At 44.0% G+C, this 16496-nt stretch overlaps 1 long non-coding RNA gene across 4 annotated transcripts in view; it reads right to left on the reverse strand.

The window, feature by feature from the left end:
- Positions 1-16496, reverse strand: part of LOC132347428 (uncharacterized) — a 91119-nt gene that overhangs the window by 73582 nt on the left and 1041 nt on the right. For all 4 annotated transcript variants that reach the window (XR_009497184.1, XR_009497181.1, XR_009497183.1 and 1 more), the window contains exon 2: positions 15606-15802. This is a non-coding gene — a long non-coding RNA (uncharacterized LOC132347428). The remainder of the gene's footprint in view (positions 1-15605; positions 15803-16496) is intronic.

Here is a 16496-nt window from a genome sequence, read left to right on the forward strand (position 1 = left end):
AGAAATTGCTTAGGTTTTTTTTTTCTCTATTTCTTCCTCTCCATTTCAGAGTTTGTACCAGCAGGGATTACCCTCCAGGTCTAACATTTCCTGGTAGCTAATGCTAGCTGGGTTAAGTGCCTTTTGCTTTACCTCTGGCGTTAGTAGCTCCAGCCGGTCATTAATTACTGCACCAGGAAGGATTTTCCAATCAAATTATTGTTTAAACAAAACAAAAGAAAATGAATGCTTGTTGCTGTCAACAATTATCAACTCTCCCTAAGAGTCAAAAGGGGAATACTGGAGGTTTTACACTTAAGGAGAAGTGTCCCTCTGGGAGGGAGGGTCAGTTAAGAAGGTCTTTGTCTAGATACAGTGAAGTTGCCTAAAGTACAGCTGAGAATGCTTCACTGTGGGCGGGGAGGATGCTGACCCCCAGGCAGGAAGACCCAGGAAGGTTATACACGCACTGTCCTGGGTCCCCAGTCATTCTGCTTTGTTAGTGTCCATATGACCTTGCTATTAGGCTAAATGCCCCAAATGCTTCTATGAGAGTGTCTGAGGGGAAAGGTTGCTTTCAGGAGCAGTGAATAAGTGAAATCCACCTGCACGATAACAGCCACACTTCCTGAGTGCAGACAGTGTGCCCTGTGGCTTACAAACACGAGTTAGTGACCCTCGTAATTCCCCCCCACCCTGAGGAGAGTACATCATTATCCCCGTTTCACAGATGGGAAGACTAAGACCCAGAGGGGTTAACCTGGCCAAGATCCACAACAGCCTGGTAAACAGCAGAGCCCACACTTGATTCGTAGTCTTTCCATCAGCACCTTCCCTCTTTATTTGCTTTTAAAATTTTATTTGTGCTAAAATACACATAACGTAAAATCTACCATCTTAACCATTTTTAACTGCAGTACAGTGGCATTACGTGCATTCACACTCATCACCATCATCCACCTCTAGAACTCTCTTCATCTTGCAAAACTGAAACTCTGTCCCCATTCAACAATAACTCCCCATCCCCCCTCTCCCCAGCCCCTGGCAACCACCATTCCACTTTCTGTCTCTCTGCATTTGACTTCTCTAGAGAGTGGAATCAGACAGTATCTGACTTTTTGTGACTGGCTTATTTCACTTAGCATGATGTCTTCAAGTTTCATCTATGTTGTAGCATGTGCCAGAATTTCCTTCCTTTCTAAGGCTGAATAATATTCCATTGTATGTATGTAACACATTTTTTTTTGTCCCTTCACCCATGGAAGGACACTTAGGTTGCCTCCACCTTTTGGCTATTGTGAGTATGCTGCTGTGTTTAACTCCTAACCACTAAGATACATAGAGACTTGGAGAATGAGTCTTAAAGGAAGGCGCACCGCCATGGGCTGCCTGACACGCCCCAACCTGAGCGGATCAGCCAAGTACCATGTGGCCCATCACCCACTGGAGAAGGCACCACCTCACTGGCAGGGGAAAGCGATGCCCAAGGCCAAAAACTCCCACAGGTTGGCCAACTGGAGAGCCACAGCTCCATGCTGGCACACCCAATGCCAGTGTGTTTCCCTGAGCCTTAGATTCTGGGAAAAACAAGGTTCTTCAAATCCAAACTGCTCAGTCCAGACTTGACTGCAGGATTCCCCACCTGGACGGAGCATGCCCTGGGACTCCACTGGCGCATCCGCCAACCCTGCCGGCTTCTCCACTCGGTGGTTCCGAGTGCGGCTAGGGGTGAGCTGTGTTCCCTCCTGAGGTTACCACCCTAAGGTTTTTGGAAATGTGAGGAGCATTTCTGGTTGTCATAACCATCTGTCTGGGGAATGCTACTGACATTTAACATGTGGAGCCAGGGACAAGAGGCGCCCTGCCATGTGTGAGGCAGTCACCCACAACAAAGAATTGTCCTGCATCGTGAATCACTTCCAAACGTCTCATTAAAACGTATCTTGTAAGCAGAGAACCTCATTATAATCATCTGGGCCTAAAACCTAATTACGTTTTGCAAATGAACACAAAGTAATTCTGCATGGTTTTTATATGCACCAGATTTTCCAGGAATGCAACTATTGAGTAAATTGAGGGAGACTGTATTTTTTTTTATATTGGAACTTTCCCGAGAGTTGTTCACCATTTTGGAAAATCATGGCAATGCCACTCCTAGTATTTTTTTTTTTTTTTTGCTTTTACTTTTATTTGCTTTTTTTTTTTTTTTTTGCAGCATTTATTCCTGGGCCATAAGTTTTTGTTTCTTCAGTTTCTTCTGGGATATCTTTGTCTTCTGTGCAACCTCCTCTTCGGGTTTAGGAATAATCTTTTCTTTTTCAAGAAGGATCATCTCAGTGTGGCAGGGAGAGCTCATGTATGGGTTGATCTGACCATGAGCTCTGTTAAGTCCTGCGTGGCATCTTGGGTGCTTTGCTCACCTGGATATGCTTAAGGACCAGAGAATCTACATCTAAGCCCTTAAGTTCAGCATTACTCTCTGCATTTTTGAGCACGTGCAGTAAAAAATTCAGCACTTTTTTTGGGCTACCGACCCTGTGTCCAGCCCTGCTCTTTGGCCTGGGCACACCTACCAACTCCACCATTGTAACGACAGACTGGCACACATTGCTTCTGTAAAGTCACATCCTTCAGATACATGGTGGCTTTTCAGATATGCATACCCTGAATGGCCTGGGCAGTTTCACGAGTGTTCTTAAAGTGAACACGAAGATCTGAGCCTCTTGATTTGCATGATTCTGTGGGGTTTTCTGGGTCAAGTGAATAGTGGACCATTTTTAGAGATCACCTCAGACCGCTTACCCAAAAAGGACTCCTAGCATTTGAGTTGCAAAAAATATATATAACTTTATCAGTTTTATCCGAATTGCCACATTCAAAGTCCACTTTAGAGGCAACCCCCCTCCACAGGAGGGGTCTATGTCTGCCACTCACCGCCGCCTCCCACCCCCATCTTCTGGTATAGTCCTGCCCCAGCATTTACGTGTTGAAATACATATTCTGTTTTTATACATTTCTATTCTTTTATTTCTTCTTTTACACCCAGGACATTATATTACTTTTATTTTTAAACATTTTGTGTGTTGGTCGATTATGTTAGACCACAAATCCTGATGCAAACCTCTTGGGGGCCAGATGTGTTTCAGAATTCAGAATTCTCCAGATTTTAAGTACTAAAAGTAGTATGGTGCGCCTACAATATGTTATATAAGCCCTCAGCGGGGTCTAGAACAGCATCCTGTCATCAATCACACATATTTCTACAGCAAAACGTATATACGGACACGTAAGAGTGCGATGAATTACGTCTACGTGTAGCTTCAGATCAGCTCAGGGCGGGTTTTGTTGACAAAATTTTAAAAACCGATTTAGGATTTTCGAAGCGCTTTGGATTCTGGATAAGCGATCGTGGCCCTCTATTTTGTGGCTCTCACTGGGCAATAATATAATGAAGGGGGCGGTTTAAGAACGAGGCACTGGATCTGATAGGCTGCGAGCATGGCTCCACCCACATCTCACAGTCAGTCTTTGGAGGGGTGTGTGAGGGTCCACCTGAGGACCTCCCTTCCCAAAGCCTCCTCTGGCTTCAAATGAATGGGACCTGGTTACTCTCTTTCTTGTCTGTCAGCTTTTGGACCTTTCCCAATTCACTTTGTCAGACAGCCGCCAACACACGTGATGCCCCCATGGTAACTGAAAACATCTGATGGCTGCTCCAAGCAGGGCGGATAGGTGTTCTGTGATCCCCAATCCCTCCACTCTTATGCCTAAAGGTAAGCTGTTCTCTCTGCCTGAAATCCTGCTTTATCCCCCTTGTCCTCCAGGTGAGGGATTCCTTCTTAAAGCCCCAGGTTAGGGACTTCCCTGACGGTCCAGTGGTTAAGGCTCTGTGCTTCCAATGCAGGGGACACCGGTTCAATCCCTGGTGGGGGAACTAGGATCCCACGTGCCCCATGGCATGGCCAAAAAGAAAGAAAATGAAAAAGATAAAGCCCCAGGTTAAATGTCATCTATTTATGGGACTTCCCCAAAGTTTCCCAACAGCATTTGTCACTTCCTCAGGCAAGATTCCCGTTAACTCTTGGTATGTTCATTCATTCCAGAAACATATTTTTTTGAGTGCTTACTATGTGCCAGAGACTGGGCTAGGCTAGGCTAGACCCTATATGACCTTGGATTTCCAGGTCTCCCAAGGTCCTGATCAGGGCACAAGACACTCATCAGCCTCTTGTCCTTGCCAGGGGAGCGGAGGTTCCCTCCAGCCCCTCTCCCAGAACAGTTCCGTTCCTGCAGAGACAGGAACTCACATTTGTAGGGCAGCTACTTAATGTGCCAAACACTCTACAAAGTTCTGTTCTCTTCAGAAAGGGGCCACTTGTTGGTGTGCCCAGCAGACAAAGTCCCGGGATAAATGTGCTGCATCTTTCTAGAATTTTAATTTCACTCAAATATTTGGGAGGGAGAGTTAATTAGTGTGAGGTAAGTAATGTAAAACATGATTTTTACATTAATCAATAGTGGATATATAATAGCACGGAGCAGAATGCTAAATTAACACACTTTCTTAATTTATTATTTGAAGAGGTAATACATGTTCATGAAGCAAAATTTGAAAAGTATAAAAAAGTTTAGAATGAAAATTTACCCCTCTGTTCTCCAACCACCCAGCTTCACTCCCAGGAGGCAACCACTATGCCCAGATTCTTGGGAATCCTCCAAGAAATCATCTATACACAGTCCAAGTAAGTACCCATGTATGTGGGTTGTTGCTGCTGTTTAGTATAATGAGCATAAAATACACACTGCCCTGCATCTTGCTTTTTTCAGATAACACTACATCTTGGAGACCTTTTCATAAATCATAGAGACTTATTTCAACAGCTGCACAGTTTTTCATTGTATGGGTGTACCAGAATTTGTTAACCAGCCCTGTGATGATTATTTCCAGTATTTTCCTATTGCAAACAACACTACAACAAATATAACCCTGAATATTCTTCATTTGTACATGTGTTAGTATATCTGTAGGAGAGATTCCTGCAAGTAGGTCACAGGGCATATTGCATGGTCCACTTGCCCTCTGAAGAGTGCTCCCAATCTACACTACATCAGAGTATCTGTTTCCTGATCCTTTAGCCAATGCACAACAGACAACAACGTGTTCTTAAACTTTCTGACCTTAGCCAATCTGATGGGTGAAGACTTGTACCTCATTAGAGTTTTTATTTGCTTTTTTTAAATTATGAAGGAGGTTGAATATCTTTCTTTTCTTTTCTTTTTTTTTAATGTTCAAGACCCATTTGTATGTCTTATGCTGGGAACTGCTTCTTCATATCATTTCTCCATGTTTCTACTGGATTGTTGGCTTTTTTTTCTTATCAACATTTAGAATTTCTTTAATTAAGGAAGGGTCCCTTTTGCTATGTGAATTGCAAATATTTCCCTCCAGTATGTTTGTCTTTTGATTAGTTTGGTTCCCTCCCCTTCCCCCCCCACCTCATTTGTTTTATACATATATATGGTAGCTAAACTTACCTTTGCTTTTATAGCTCCTGGGTTTTAGATCATCTTTAGAAAAGCTTCTCCCCTATCTGAGGTGATTTAAGAAATATTCTCTCATTAATTCTTTCCACGAAAAGTTTATTAAGTCCTGGCTCTGTACCAAGCGCTGCTTTAGGGGATGGAGTTGCAGTGTTGAACGAGGCAGACCATGAGGACATGTTGAGTTCTTTTGCTAAGGTCTTTCGCACTTTTCCTAACTACTTTTACGATTTCATTTTTTGCATTTAAATCTTTCTTCCATCGGGAATTTAATCTGCTGTAGACTGTGAGGGATCTTTTTTTTTTTTCCCCAGCTGGCAACCCAGTCAATCCCAACATCACTGACTAAATAATTTATCTTATCTTTACTAATTTGAGATGTCAGTTTTATCATATGCTAAATTCCCATAGCCAACACATTTTTAGGCTAAAAACAAGACCTCAAATCAATGTCCTGCTTCCAGCTTCACCAAGAGACCCCCTCAGGCTGTCAGTCTCCTTTTTATTTATTTATTTATTTATTTATTTATTTATTTATTTATTTATTTATTTTTTGGCTGCACCGCGCGGCATGTGGGCTCTCAGTTCCCCCACCAGGGATCAAACCCGCGCCCCCTGCAGCGGAAGCGTGGAGTCTTACCCACTGGACCGCCAGGGTAGTCCCAGTCTCCTCTTTGTTTGCCTTTAGGAGCACTTGGTGGGAAGTCTGAATATCACCAATGTCTTTTTATCCTCTTTACTCTTCACAGTAGTAACCTCCAAGGTAGAGAGTGTATCTCCATTTCCCAAGCAAGGAAATTAGACCTAGAGATGTTACGACCCACACACCATCCATCTGCCTCTGGGAGTGAATGCCTGTTAGTTGAGAAGTCCAAGGCCAGCTCCACACAAGCTGTGCTTTCAGTCTTTCTTTGTAAATTTGAAATGGAAACCCGGAGGGTCCAGGCTCTGTAGGTTATAAAGGTTGTAAACTGTCAGAGGCCACATTTCTTGCCCAGTGGGCTAGAGGAACAGAATCTGCGGAGGGAGATGATGGAGTCTGAATCAGGCACCGGAGAAGGTTAGGGGGCAAGAAAAGGCAGGCCCACATCCACGGTTCTCTGTGTGCTGTATTCCTGTTTCTGTGTTCCTTGAGACCTTCCTATATCTTCAGATAAATTCTCCTTAAGCTGCTTTCACCTGGGTTTCTGTCACCTGCCATCAAAAGGATCCTAGAAAATGGCTGAAATGAGCCCAGTCCTGGGATGGTTTGTTTCCAACAGCTTCTCTCGCGTACATCACAAAAGGGGGCCAGGATGCTGTGTCAGCTCTGAACTGTGTCTCAAAGGGCAAATGGAATGTGTGGCCATGGCCAGCGTAGGGGCTCGAGAGACCAGGGCCCTCAGCCATCCACCATGTGAGCCCATCTGTAACCAGACTGGAGGGTTGTGACAGTACAAACACAAAGCCTACTTCTCTTTCCACCTGATTAAGGTGTTATTTAGAAAAATGAGACCTTCTCACTCCTTCTTACTTTCCCCTGGGCCCCTGTGTGACGGTGTAGACCAGGAACTCATGCCAGAACGTAGCCAGCATCTGACCCTCTCATCTGTTCTCCCCTCCCCAGGGTACTGTTGGTTCTTTCAGGAATTACAGCTGCCCCCCAGCTTGGAAATCTGGAAGCCAGTTTCTCCTCAGTGCCTCTTGCCCTTGACCCTTCTTTTCCATTCTCACTGCCAATTCCAAGTGTTACTGCCTCGGGCCCAAATGGTTGTAATAGAGTCCTAACATTACTGACCCCATGCCTGTGCATGGCCTGAAATGCCCTATCTCACATGTGCACTAGAGTCCAAGTTCAAATATCACCTTCACTGTGGGGCCTCTCTGACCACCTAGGATTCGGCCTCTCCCTGTGACACAGACCTCTACCCTAAGATGTTACAGAAGGAATTATCCAGGGATCAGCTGTGTGACCAGAAGCACGACCCCATGCTTAACTTTTTTGAGCCTCTGTTTCTTCATAGGTCAGATAGGATAAATAGCGGGGCTTTGGTGAGAATTCAAACTAGAAGGTAGAAATGACCATTTCAGGGCTTGCTCATAAAAGGGAACCCACACTTGTGTCCTTTGCTCTCTTTCTCCAGTTTTCACAGCAGACTGTTAACTCTTTGAGACCTGGGATCTTGCCTTACTGGGTGCCTTGCAGAGGGCATGGCATAAAGCAGGAGCTCAATGCATGCTGAATGAATAAATACATAAATGGAAGAATGAAGAAAAAACCCTCTCCGATCTTAAGACTCTCTGTTCAACCCCATGTGCACCTTTGCCAAATTAATACTCCTTCAGTTTGGCTTTTGACACATGTGTCACTTATTGTTGAAAAATCACCTATGGGGACTTCCCTGGCGGTCCAGTGGTTAAGACTCCACGCTTCCACTGCAGGGGGCACGGGTTTGATCTCTGGTCTGGGAACTGAGATCCCACATGCTGAGTGGAGTGGCCAAAACAAACAAACAAACAAACCTGATGAAACTTAAAAAAAAAATAAAAAACAAAAATCACCTATGGCTCTCTAGTGCCCATAGGTTCAAATTCCTTCCTTCAGATTCAGGGCTCCTCGTGATCTGGCCCTACATACTGTTTTTTTGGTGTTATTCCTCATTATTCACTGCTACAGTCCTTTTAATGTAGCTGTTCTGGGACGTCTAGTCATTGCCAGCCCTTCCAAAAAGTCCTTTCCTTTCTTATCCTGTCTTTGCACCTTCATTCATACTTGGTTTCCTTACTAAAAGGCATTTCCTTCTCTCTGCCTAAACACCTCCTACTCATCGGTGGCAGAGAAAGCTAGTTGCTTCCTAATATCCCTAAAGAAATTGAAAAAAGTTCCCCAATAATTCCACCATTTAACATTTGGACATAGTTTCTTCCAAGCTTTATTTCTACGTATTTAAAAAATATTTTAAAAAATATTCATTGGGAAGCAGTTTCTATAATGACCACACACTTATTTCTACTTGCATAAACAAAAAGAAGCAAATAAAAATCACCATAATCCTACTATCCTAGCCAGTGATTTACCCCTCTGGTCACATGTACGCTTTAGGCACATATTAGTATTTAAAACAATTCCATTCAATTTTTTCACAAAGTTGAGATATTGTGATCTATCTAGTTTCTACTCTATTTGGTTAGCATTGTTTCAAAACACATTTTTCATGTCATTAAGAAAGCTTGGTAAACATAATTTTTTAAAAAATAGAAGCACAATATCCCATTGTTTGAGTAAACCATAATTTACTTAGTTTTTCCATTGCTCCACATTTAGGGTTTCTTTTTTCAAGTTTCCTTTATTTTAAACAATGCTACGATGAATATTTTTGTGCATAAATGTTTGACCTTGTTTCTCAATAGCTCCTTAGGATTACTGCAGTAACTACATTTCATGAGTGTTTGCCATGTACCAAGCATTAACTGCAACGTTACTGCACTGATTCCTCATAGCAATGCTATAAAAGGTAGATTATCATTCCCATTTCACAGATGAGAAAACTGAAGCACAAAGGGTAACGTGCTCAATGTGCTCAAAACCATGAGAGTGTGGCCAAAATTTAACCCAGCCAGTGTGACTCCCAAGCCCATGCTCTCAGGCGTGAACTTTTTAAGGCTCTTGATACATTTGCCAAATGACTTTCCAGAAAGGTTGTTCCAGTCTACACCAGCAATATAAGAGTGTCCATCACTCTTATTTCTCCTTTTTTCAAGTGATTGGTAGGCATTTGCATTTCAGTTTCTCTGGGCTGTCTCTTCATGTGGTTTGCCCATCTATCAGTGAAGGTTACCACAGACCACTAATTACCTCAGCTAAACTTCCAGTGGCAGGCAAAGTGGTGATGTTTCCCCCAGAATCTGGCCACATTCGTCCCACTCTGATGTGAGAGTGACCTAACAAACGCAAACACTATAAAATAACATTTTTATACTGGGAGACATAGAGCCTTCTAGGCCTATCGATTTGTGCACAGTCTAGAGGAGCTTTCATCTGGAAGCCAGCGCCATATGTAATTTGCATGTTCAGGAAATTACATAATTACATAAGAAGTGCTATAATTACATAAGAAGTGCTTTCTTCTTTGTACGTGAGATGCTTATTCATGCATATCAGTATAATTTCAAAAGAAATAAAAACAGGTTAATTTCAAAGAGAATCAAGAGTTTGCTATAATTGAAGTATAAAAGTAACACAATGAAGAAAATTCATTGATTTTTCTTTAAAATGCCAATATCATAAAAATTCTGCAATTGGATTTTGGGTGGCATTATGGGCATGAACAATCCCCTTTTGGAAGACTGAGGCCATCTCAGGGTAGCATCTGAAATGGTTTTTTTTTTTCTTTTTTTAAAATTTTTATTTATTTATTTATTTATTTATTTATGGCTGTGTTGGGTCTTCATTTCTGTGCGAGGGCTTTCTCTAGTTGTGGCAAGCGGGGGCCACTCTTCATCGCAGTGCGTGGGCCTCTCACTATCGCGGCCTCTCTTGTTGCGGAGCACAGGCTCCAGACGCGCAGGCTCAGTAATTGTGGCTCATGGGCCCAGCTGCTCTGCGGCATATGGGATCTTCCCAGACCAGGGCTCGAACCCGTGTCCCCTGCATTGGCAGGCAGATTCTCAACCACTGCGCCACCAGGGAAGCCCTGTATTTTTTTTTTTAAACACAGTATATTTATTGACTTATTTATTTATTATAAATTTATTTATTTATTTATTTATTTTTGGCTGCGTTGGGTCTTCATTGCTGCTTGCGGGCTTTCTCTAGCTGCGGTGAGCAGGGGTTACTCCTCGTTGCGGTGCACAGGCTTCTCCTTGCGGTGGCTTCTCTTGTTGCTGAGCACGGGCTCTAGGCATGCGGGCTTCAGTAGTTGTGGCGCACAGGCTTAGCTGCTCTGCGGCATGTGGGATCTTCCCGGACCAGGGCTCGAATCCATGTCCCCGAACCCATGTCGCCTGCATTGGCAGGCGTATTCTTAACCATTGCTCCACCAGGGAAGCCCTGAAATGTATTTTTCTTAACACAGTTTGGACGCCACGTTCCTTCCAGGGCAGTTAATGCCTTGGGCAGTGGAACGGGACATCCACTGCTCACCAGTCTGGCGTGCTTCTCTGGGGTCCCTTGTATACTAGCATCAGCCACCATTCACGAGCACCCACTATGTGTTAGACAGTGGGAGGTGTTCTACACACGCCTTGGTTCTCATCTGCACAGTAACCATGTGAGGTGAACAGGATTTGCTCCAGCCTTGAGATGAAGAAGCCGAGGCCCAGCAGTCACAGGTTAGCGGGAGAGCTCGGAACCTGAAAACCCGAACCTGGGCCCATTGGCTGCACCCCGCTGGCGGAGGGCTAGTGGAATGGACCACTTATTATGAATGGCTATCCCTCCTCCTTCACAATTGGCTGGGCTGCATCCAAGGGAGAATTTTGGTGGATCAGAAGAAATCTGAAGAGTAAATGCATTTGCACTACTGTTTTGGGGATCTACACTCTAAAGACACTGTGACAGTGACGAAGGGTTACTGGCACTTGTCTCCCCAGACTGACAGCTATCAAAATCCATTCTTGCCCTGAGCTGTCGTCCTTGAAAAATTAGTAACACACACTTACATGACCGTTCATACAGTCCAATGGACATGCTCTATTGCCTACTTTTCTCAGCTTCTCATACAAGTTGTAAAAGTCTGAAGGCGCTCCATTGTGCTAGGCAGGTACTGTGGTAAAACGTCCTTCTTCCTCTTTCCTCCACGTAGTGTGAGGGGTCTGGAGACAAAATGATCCTGTTTGGGCCGATGAGTTAACAATGCCAGGGGCTGCTGGTGCCAGTTACTGAGGGATGGGCAGGTCCCCAGACAGGAAAAGGAGACTTGGAGGATGGGATCATGGCCAGTAGCAGGAATGCCATTTCCTCTGGGCATCTTCTCCTGCGTAGGGAGAGGAGAGTGCCCTAGATGGGTGGTGCTGGGGGGCAAAAGTTGAAATAGCCCCTACTCTAGGAGGTATGCCGGGGGTTGGTTGACCCCTGTGCATATAGCTCTCTCTCTCTCTCTTTTTAAAATACCTGATATATTTTGGTGAAAATATTTCCATGCCTTTTTCTGCTATTAGCTTGAGGGCTCCAGGGCAGGATCATTGCTACTCACAGAACATAAGCCAGAATCGAGCATGGGATTGGCATTTAGGAAATATTGAGACGAGGACTATAAGGAAGTCATATTCTGTAAGTTGCTCTATGTGGCTGTCTGTTACTCACTGAGTTTATTTCTTCGTTAAATATCCCTGAGCTTCTAGTCAAGTCATATTTAAATGCTGCATCTAGTCTCAGATGTCCTGGAGAATTAAGTAAGGAAATTAAGGTATCTATGCCAAACTGTAAAGGGGGAAACAATACCCCCCCATCGATTTCCCTCCCCTTCTCCCAGCATAACAGAAATGATGATTAAGAGTCCCAACGGGAAGGTGAATTTCAGGGAGAACAGTTGGGGTGTTAACGACTGTCTCTTGGATATTCTCCATTTCTAGTCTTGGAAAATCTAACTTTCATCTGATTAAGGAAAGTAGCAGGTTTCTCATCGGCACTATGCCTATATTTTACGCCTATAAAAAGCAGGCAACAGCCTGCACTTTTAGGGAACATGCCATACAATAATCTGTTCTGAACTGGAGCTGACATCTGAAGCTTCTCATGGGCCTACCTGCCTGACAGTAGTGAAAACTACAAAAACCTAGAACCGAAAACATCCTGGCCTTTGTTAGGAGCACCTTCTATATTTTGTATTTTTCTAATAATAGCTACCTAAAGATACTCTGCTAGTTACATCATCATACTGTCACTAATCCTCACAACTCTGCAAGGTAAAATATTACACTAAACCTACCTTTACAGACGAGGCAACAAACGCAAAAATTTTGTAATTTTCCCAAGCAGGAGGCCCCAAAGGTCATAAGCTTGTAAGGGCCTAAGCTGGCATCAGAACCCCTTGTTATTGCCACTTATGTCAGATGGCTTCTGATATGACTGATATCCACTGTTTTCTCTAAGCTAATTTTCAGACTTCTTGGTCTGCGGAATTATTTTTTTTAAAGGATCAGTGATTACTTGTAGGTTCTTTTTTCTTTTTTAAATTGACTCCCATGTATGTCAGTCAAAACAGTTTGTGCATGCAATTACAGTTTTCAGAATGGGTGCTTGGAATGGAGCAATATGAAAAGAAATGGAAAAAAAATCAAACCTTGGCAACTGGTTTAGTAAGAATTATACTTCTAAGCTTGCAATCCATGAGGAATTTGCAGAATTTCCTCTTCCTGAACTTAACTTCTTCCTTCCTTCATTTCCCAGGTCAGCTTAAATCCTGGCTCTTGCTTGAGGCCTCCCCTCAAATGAAAAGCTCCTCTTTCACACTATGATAATATGTATAGAGTGTCCCAGTCAGATTGCTCATTTGATCACTTCATCAGAGTCTGCCTTACCATTTTACTGAACTGTGTCCTGAGCTTTTGGTTTCCATTACTTTCAGTGTCAAGGGCACAAGGGCTAAAGTTTACACTTCTTTTTATCCCTTTTGTAGCAAGATGGTGTTGTGCACCTAGAAGTTGCTCAGTAATACTTGATGCATGTGTAAATAGGTGAAAAATAAGTGAATTTGGAAAAATTCAGGGAGTAAGTAGATTAGGATGGTATAGTAACAGACATTTTAAAAAGTACTTTAAAGTTTATAAAATGCTTCTCAAGCAACCTCATTTGTACCTCAGAATAACCCAGAGGAAACTGGCTTGGAGAAGTTAAGAGACTTACTCTTGAAACCCAGATCCCTCTCCTCCAAAGCTTGTTTTATTTCCATTATAGTTGACTCTTTATTATGAATATGAGATTAAATGTGGAGACAGCCCCCCCCTAAAACATCCTCACCAGCAGAGGGCGCAAGAATATGTATGGGTCTTGGAGTAAGATTTGCATACTGGCCCAGCCACTTTTTTTTTTAATATAAATTTATTTATTTATTTATTTATTTTTGGCTGCGTTGGGTCTTCGTTGCTGTGTGTGGGTTTTCTCTAGTTGTGGCGAGTGGGGGCTACCCTTCGTTGCGGTGCGCAGGCTTCTCACTGCAGTGACTTCTCCTGTTGTGGAGCACCAGCTCTAGGCGAGCCGGCTCAGTAGTCGGGGCTCGCGGGTTCCAGAGCGCAGGCTCAGTAGTTGTGGCGCACCGGCTTAGTTGCACCGCGGCATGTGGGATCTTCCCGGACCAGGGCTTGAACCCGTGTCCCCTGCATTGGCAGGTGGCTTCTTAATCACTGCGCCACCAGGGAAGCCCCTGGCCCAGCCACTTTAAGAGCTAGTGACCTTGGGCAAATCATTTTATTTTTCTGAGCCTCATCTGTAAACTATTGATGATAATCTCCCCTCCCCCCAGCACTGCAGAGTAGTCATAAGGATTAGAAATATTCTGTGGCTAGCACATAGTAGATGAACAGTAAATTGTATCTCTCCTGATCCCCATAAGAAGATCACAGGAGCGGTTTGGAGGTTAAATCGATATTAATTCTTGTTTGATGTTTTAATAAATATTTGAAATTAGTTTGCATATTTGACCCTTAAAATAGCTTAAATGGGCAAAGGAATGAATGAATATTGATGAAAAAATTTTAATACCCAATGCTGGCAAGAGTGAGGAAGCCAACTGGAACAACTACTCTGGATAGAAAGCCTTAAAAATATGGTATGTCCTTTGCCCCAAAATCCATTTAACCTAAGAAAATAATATTGGATGGTAGCAAGATTTAGCAAAACAAAGGATGTCATCATCACTCTTTATAACAGCAAAAGAGGAAACAACCTAAATGTTCAATGTAGGGCACAGGCTTAATAATTATAGTTTCTCCATCAAACTGAACACTGTGCAGTCATTAAAATGATGTTATAGAAGAATATTCTAAAAGGAAGGATGATCTCAACACAGCAAGCAAAGATCACAAGACACAAACAGCCCGCTTTAACTTTTGTTTAAAAATATACACAGGACAGAAATCAAAATTTCCATAGGAGATGTGATTGTTAGTAAAACTTTTTTTTTTTTCCCACTTCTCTTTGTTTATCTTATTCTCTAAATGTTCTGCAATAAACATGCATCACTTTTTTGATAAAAATAGTTTTTTCTTTTACATGTGCAGAGTTGGTGTTTTTTTTAAACACTGCCTGTCAGTACAACCAGACCAGTGGTCAAGTAAATTAAGTTAGTTGTAATAAAGTAACTTGGAAGTTTCAAGTAGTTAGTTGAAGAGAGTAATTAAAATCCTAATGAAATTACACAGCACTGGTCGCTTAGCTGCAGTAAGGCTGCTCTAAATATAGACACTGGGTTCCACTTTCTCAAAAGGCCTAAAAATGGCATAACATAAAAAATGAACAATTGTTCATGTAAAGGGCCATGTGCCATGTTTGTCCTAAACCACTGTAACCCGAACTCACCCATATCTCATCCTCCAGGCTGGCTGCATGTCTCTGGAAGGGTGTATTTGCTCTACATTACTCAATTTACTTTCTTGAACTTGAAATGGAGTGGAATTTCAATGTACAGTTACCCATTAGCTCCAAGGCTAAATTTAAACCTTTAATTAAATTAATCCCTTGATCTTAAACACATTGCTTCTCCCTCAGGAAAGTGTAGAGGGTTTCTTAAATGTCACAGAACTCAAGTCAGTGTGACAATTGTTCCTATTGCATTTGGTAAGTCACCCGAACCGCATAGGGAAATCTGCAGGCGTTTTCGGATGGCCCATGGTAACCCCCCACCACTCCCACCCCCCCAGGACAGGCATTTGTTGGGCGTGGGTTTGGGGTACAGAATTCTGCCACCCCTCGCAGATCCAGAGCTGCAGCTTGGACAGGTACTCATCTTTACAGAAGACATTGTAGGTACAGACGGATGTTTATGAAATAAATGACAGAAAGTAGCTGTGCATATTGTTCCCAGTTTATATGGGAGGAAAAGAAATCATAACCCACAAAAATTTGCAAGGTGACAAGGGGAAAAGGTTGTGAGGCCATCTTAGCTTACCTTGGTCTTCATGGAAAACGGAGCACGTTTCTGGGCCGAAGTAAAAATTGATGTTGGCCTTTGCTAAGAAAGAGATGAAAAGTGACAGCACCATCAAATGGAGATGTGTCAATTAGTCTGGCCACACGTTTGATGTTCGAGCCTGGGTTCTGACGCACTCTCCGGTGTGCATTTAAATCAGGGGCTGCATCCTCAGTCTGCGAATGAATGAAACACAAACTCAACGGTTAGCAACAGCTTTATGGTGGGACTGTCCACATAAGGGGTGTGTAACTATTAATAAGGATGTATTTCTCGGGGCCCAACAGCAGCGCGGGATCCAGTTAACAAGCTCGCGGGCCAAATCTCCGCGTCGCTCCAATTAATTGTCCCGCAGACCCACAACTCTCCCGGGACCACATTTTCACGCGGTGACTCATGGGGTTCTGCTCGCGCCCCCAGTTCCCAGTCCAAGCGCTACGAGGAAACGTGCTACCTCCCTCACCTGGGCGCGCGCCCTGGGAGCCACCAACTCTCCCCGCAGTCGGCCCGGACTACCTGGACCGCCCGGCCGATCCCTCGCCCCGCCACCCGCTCGTCTTTCCCTTCCTCCTCCTCTTCCTCCTCCTCCGGCCCCCCGCCTCCGGCCGCCAGCCTCCGCGGCTGCCGCCTGCGGCTTTGTTTTCCTCCCAGGTTTCATTCCCCACACGTGATACAGTGTTTTTGCAAAGAGCGCTTCAGAGCGCGAGCGCGGGGCGCGCGCACCTATAAATACGGACACCGGGGCCCGAGAGTCGCAGACTGCGGGGTCTGGGAGGGCCCGGAACCGAACCCCCAGGCTGCTGGCGGGCGGGCAGACGGCCAGCGAGCCAGCGAGCCGCGCGCGTGGGCCGGAGCGGCGGCGCCCCCCGC

The sequence above is a fragment of the Balaenoptera ricei genome, chromosome 14, assembly GCF_028023285.1.
Source record: "Balaenoptera ricei isolate mBalRic1 chromosome 14, mBalRic1.hap2, whole genome shotgun sequence".
In the NCBI taxonomy this organism is placed as follows: domain Eukaryota; kingdom Metazoa; phylum Chordata; class Mammalia; order Artiodactyla; family Balaenopteridae; genus Balaenoptera; species Balaenoptera ricei.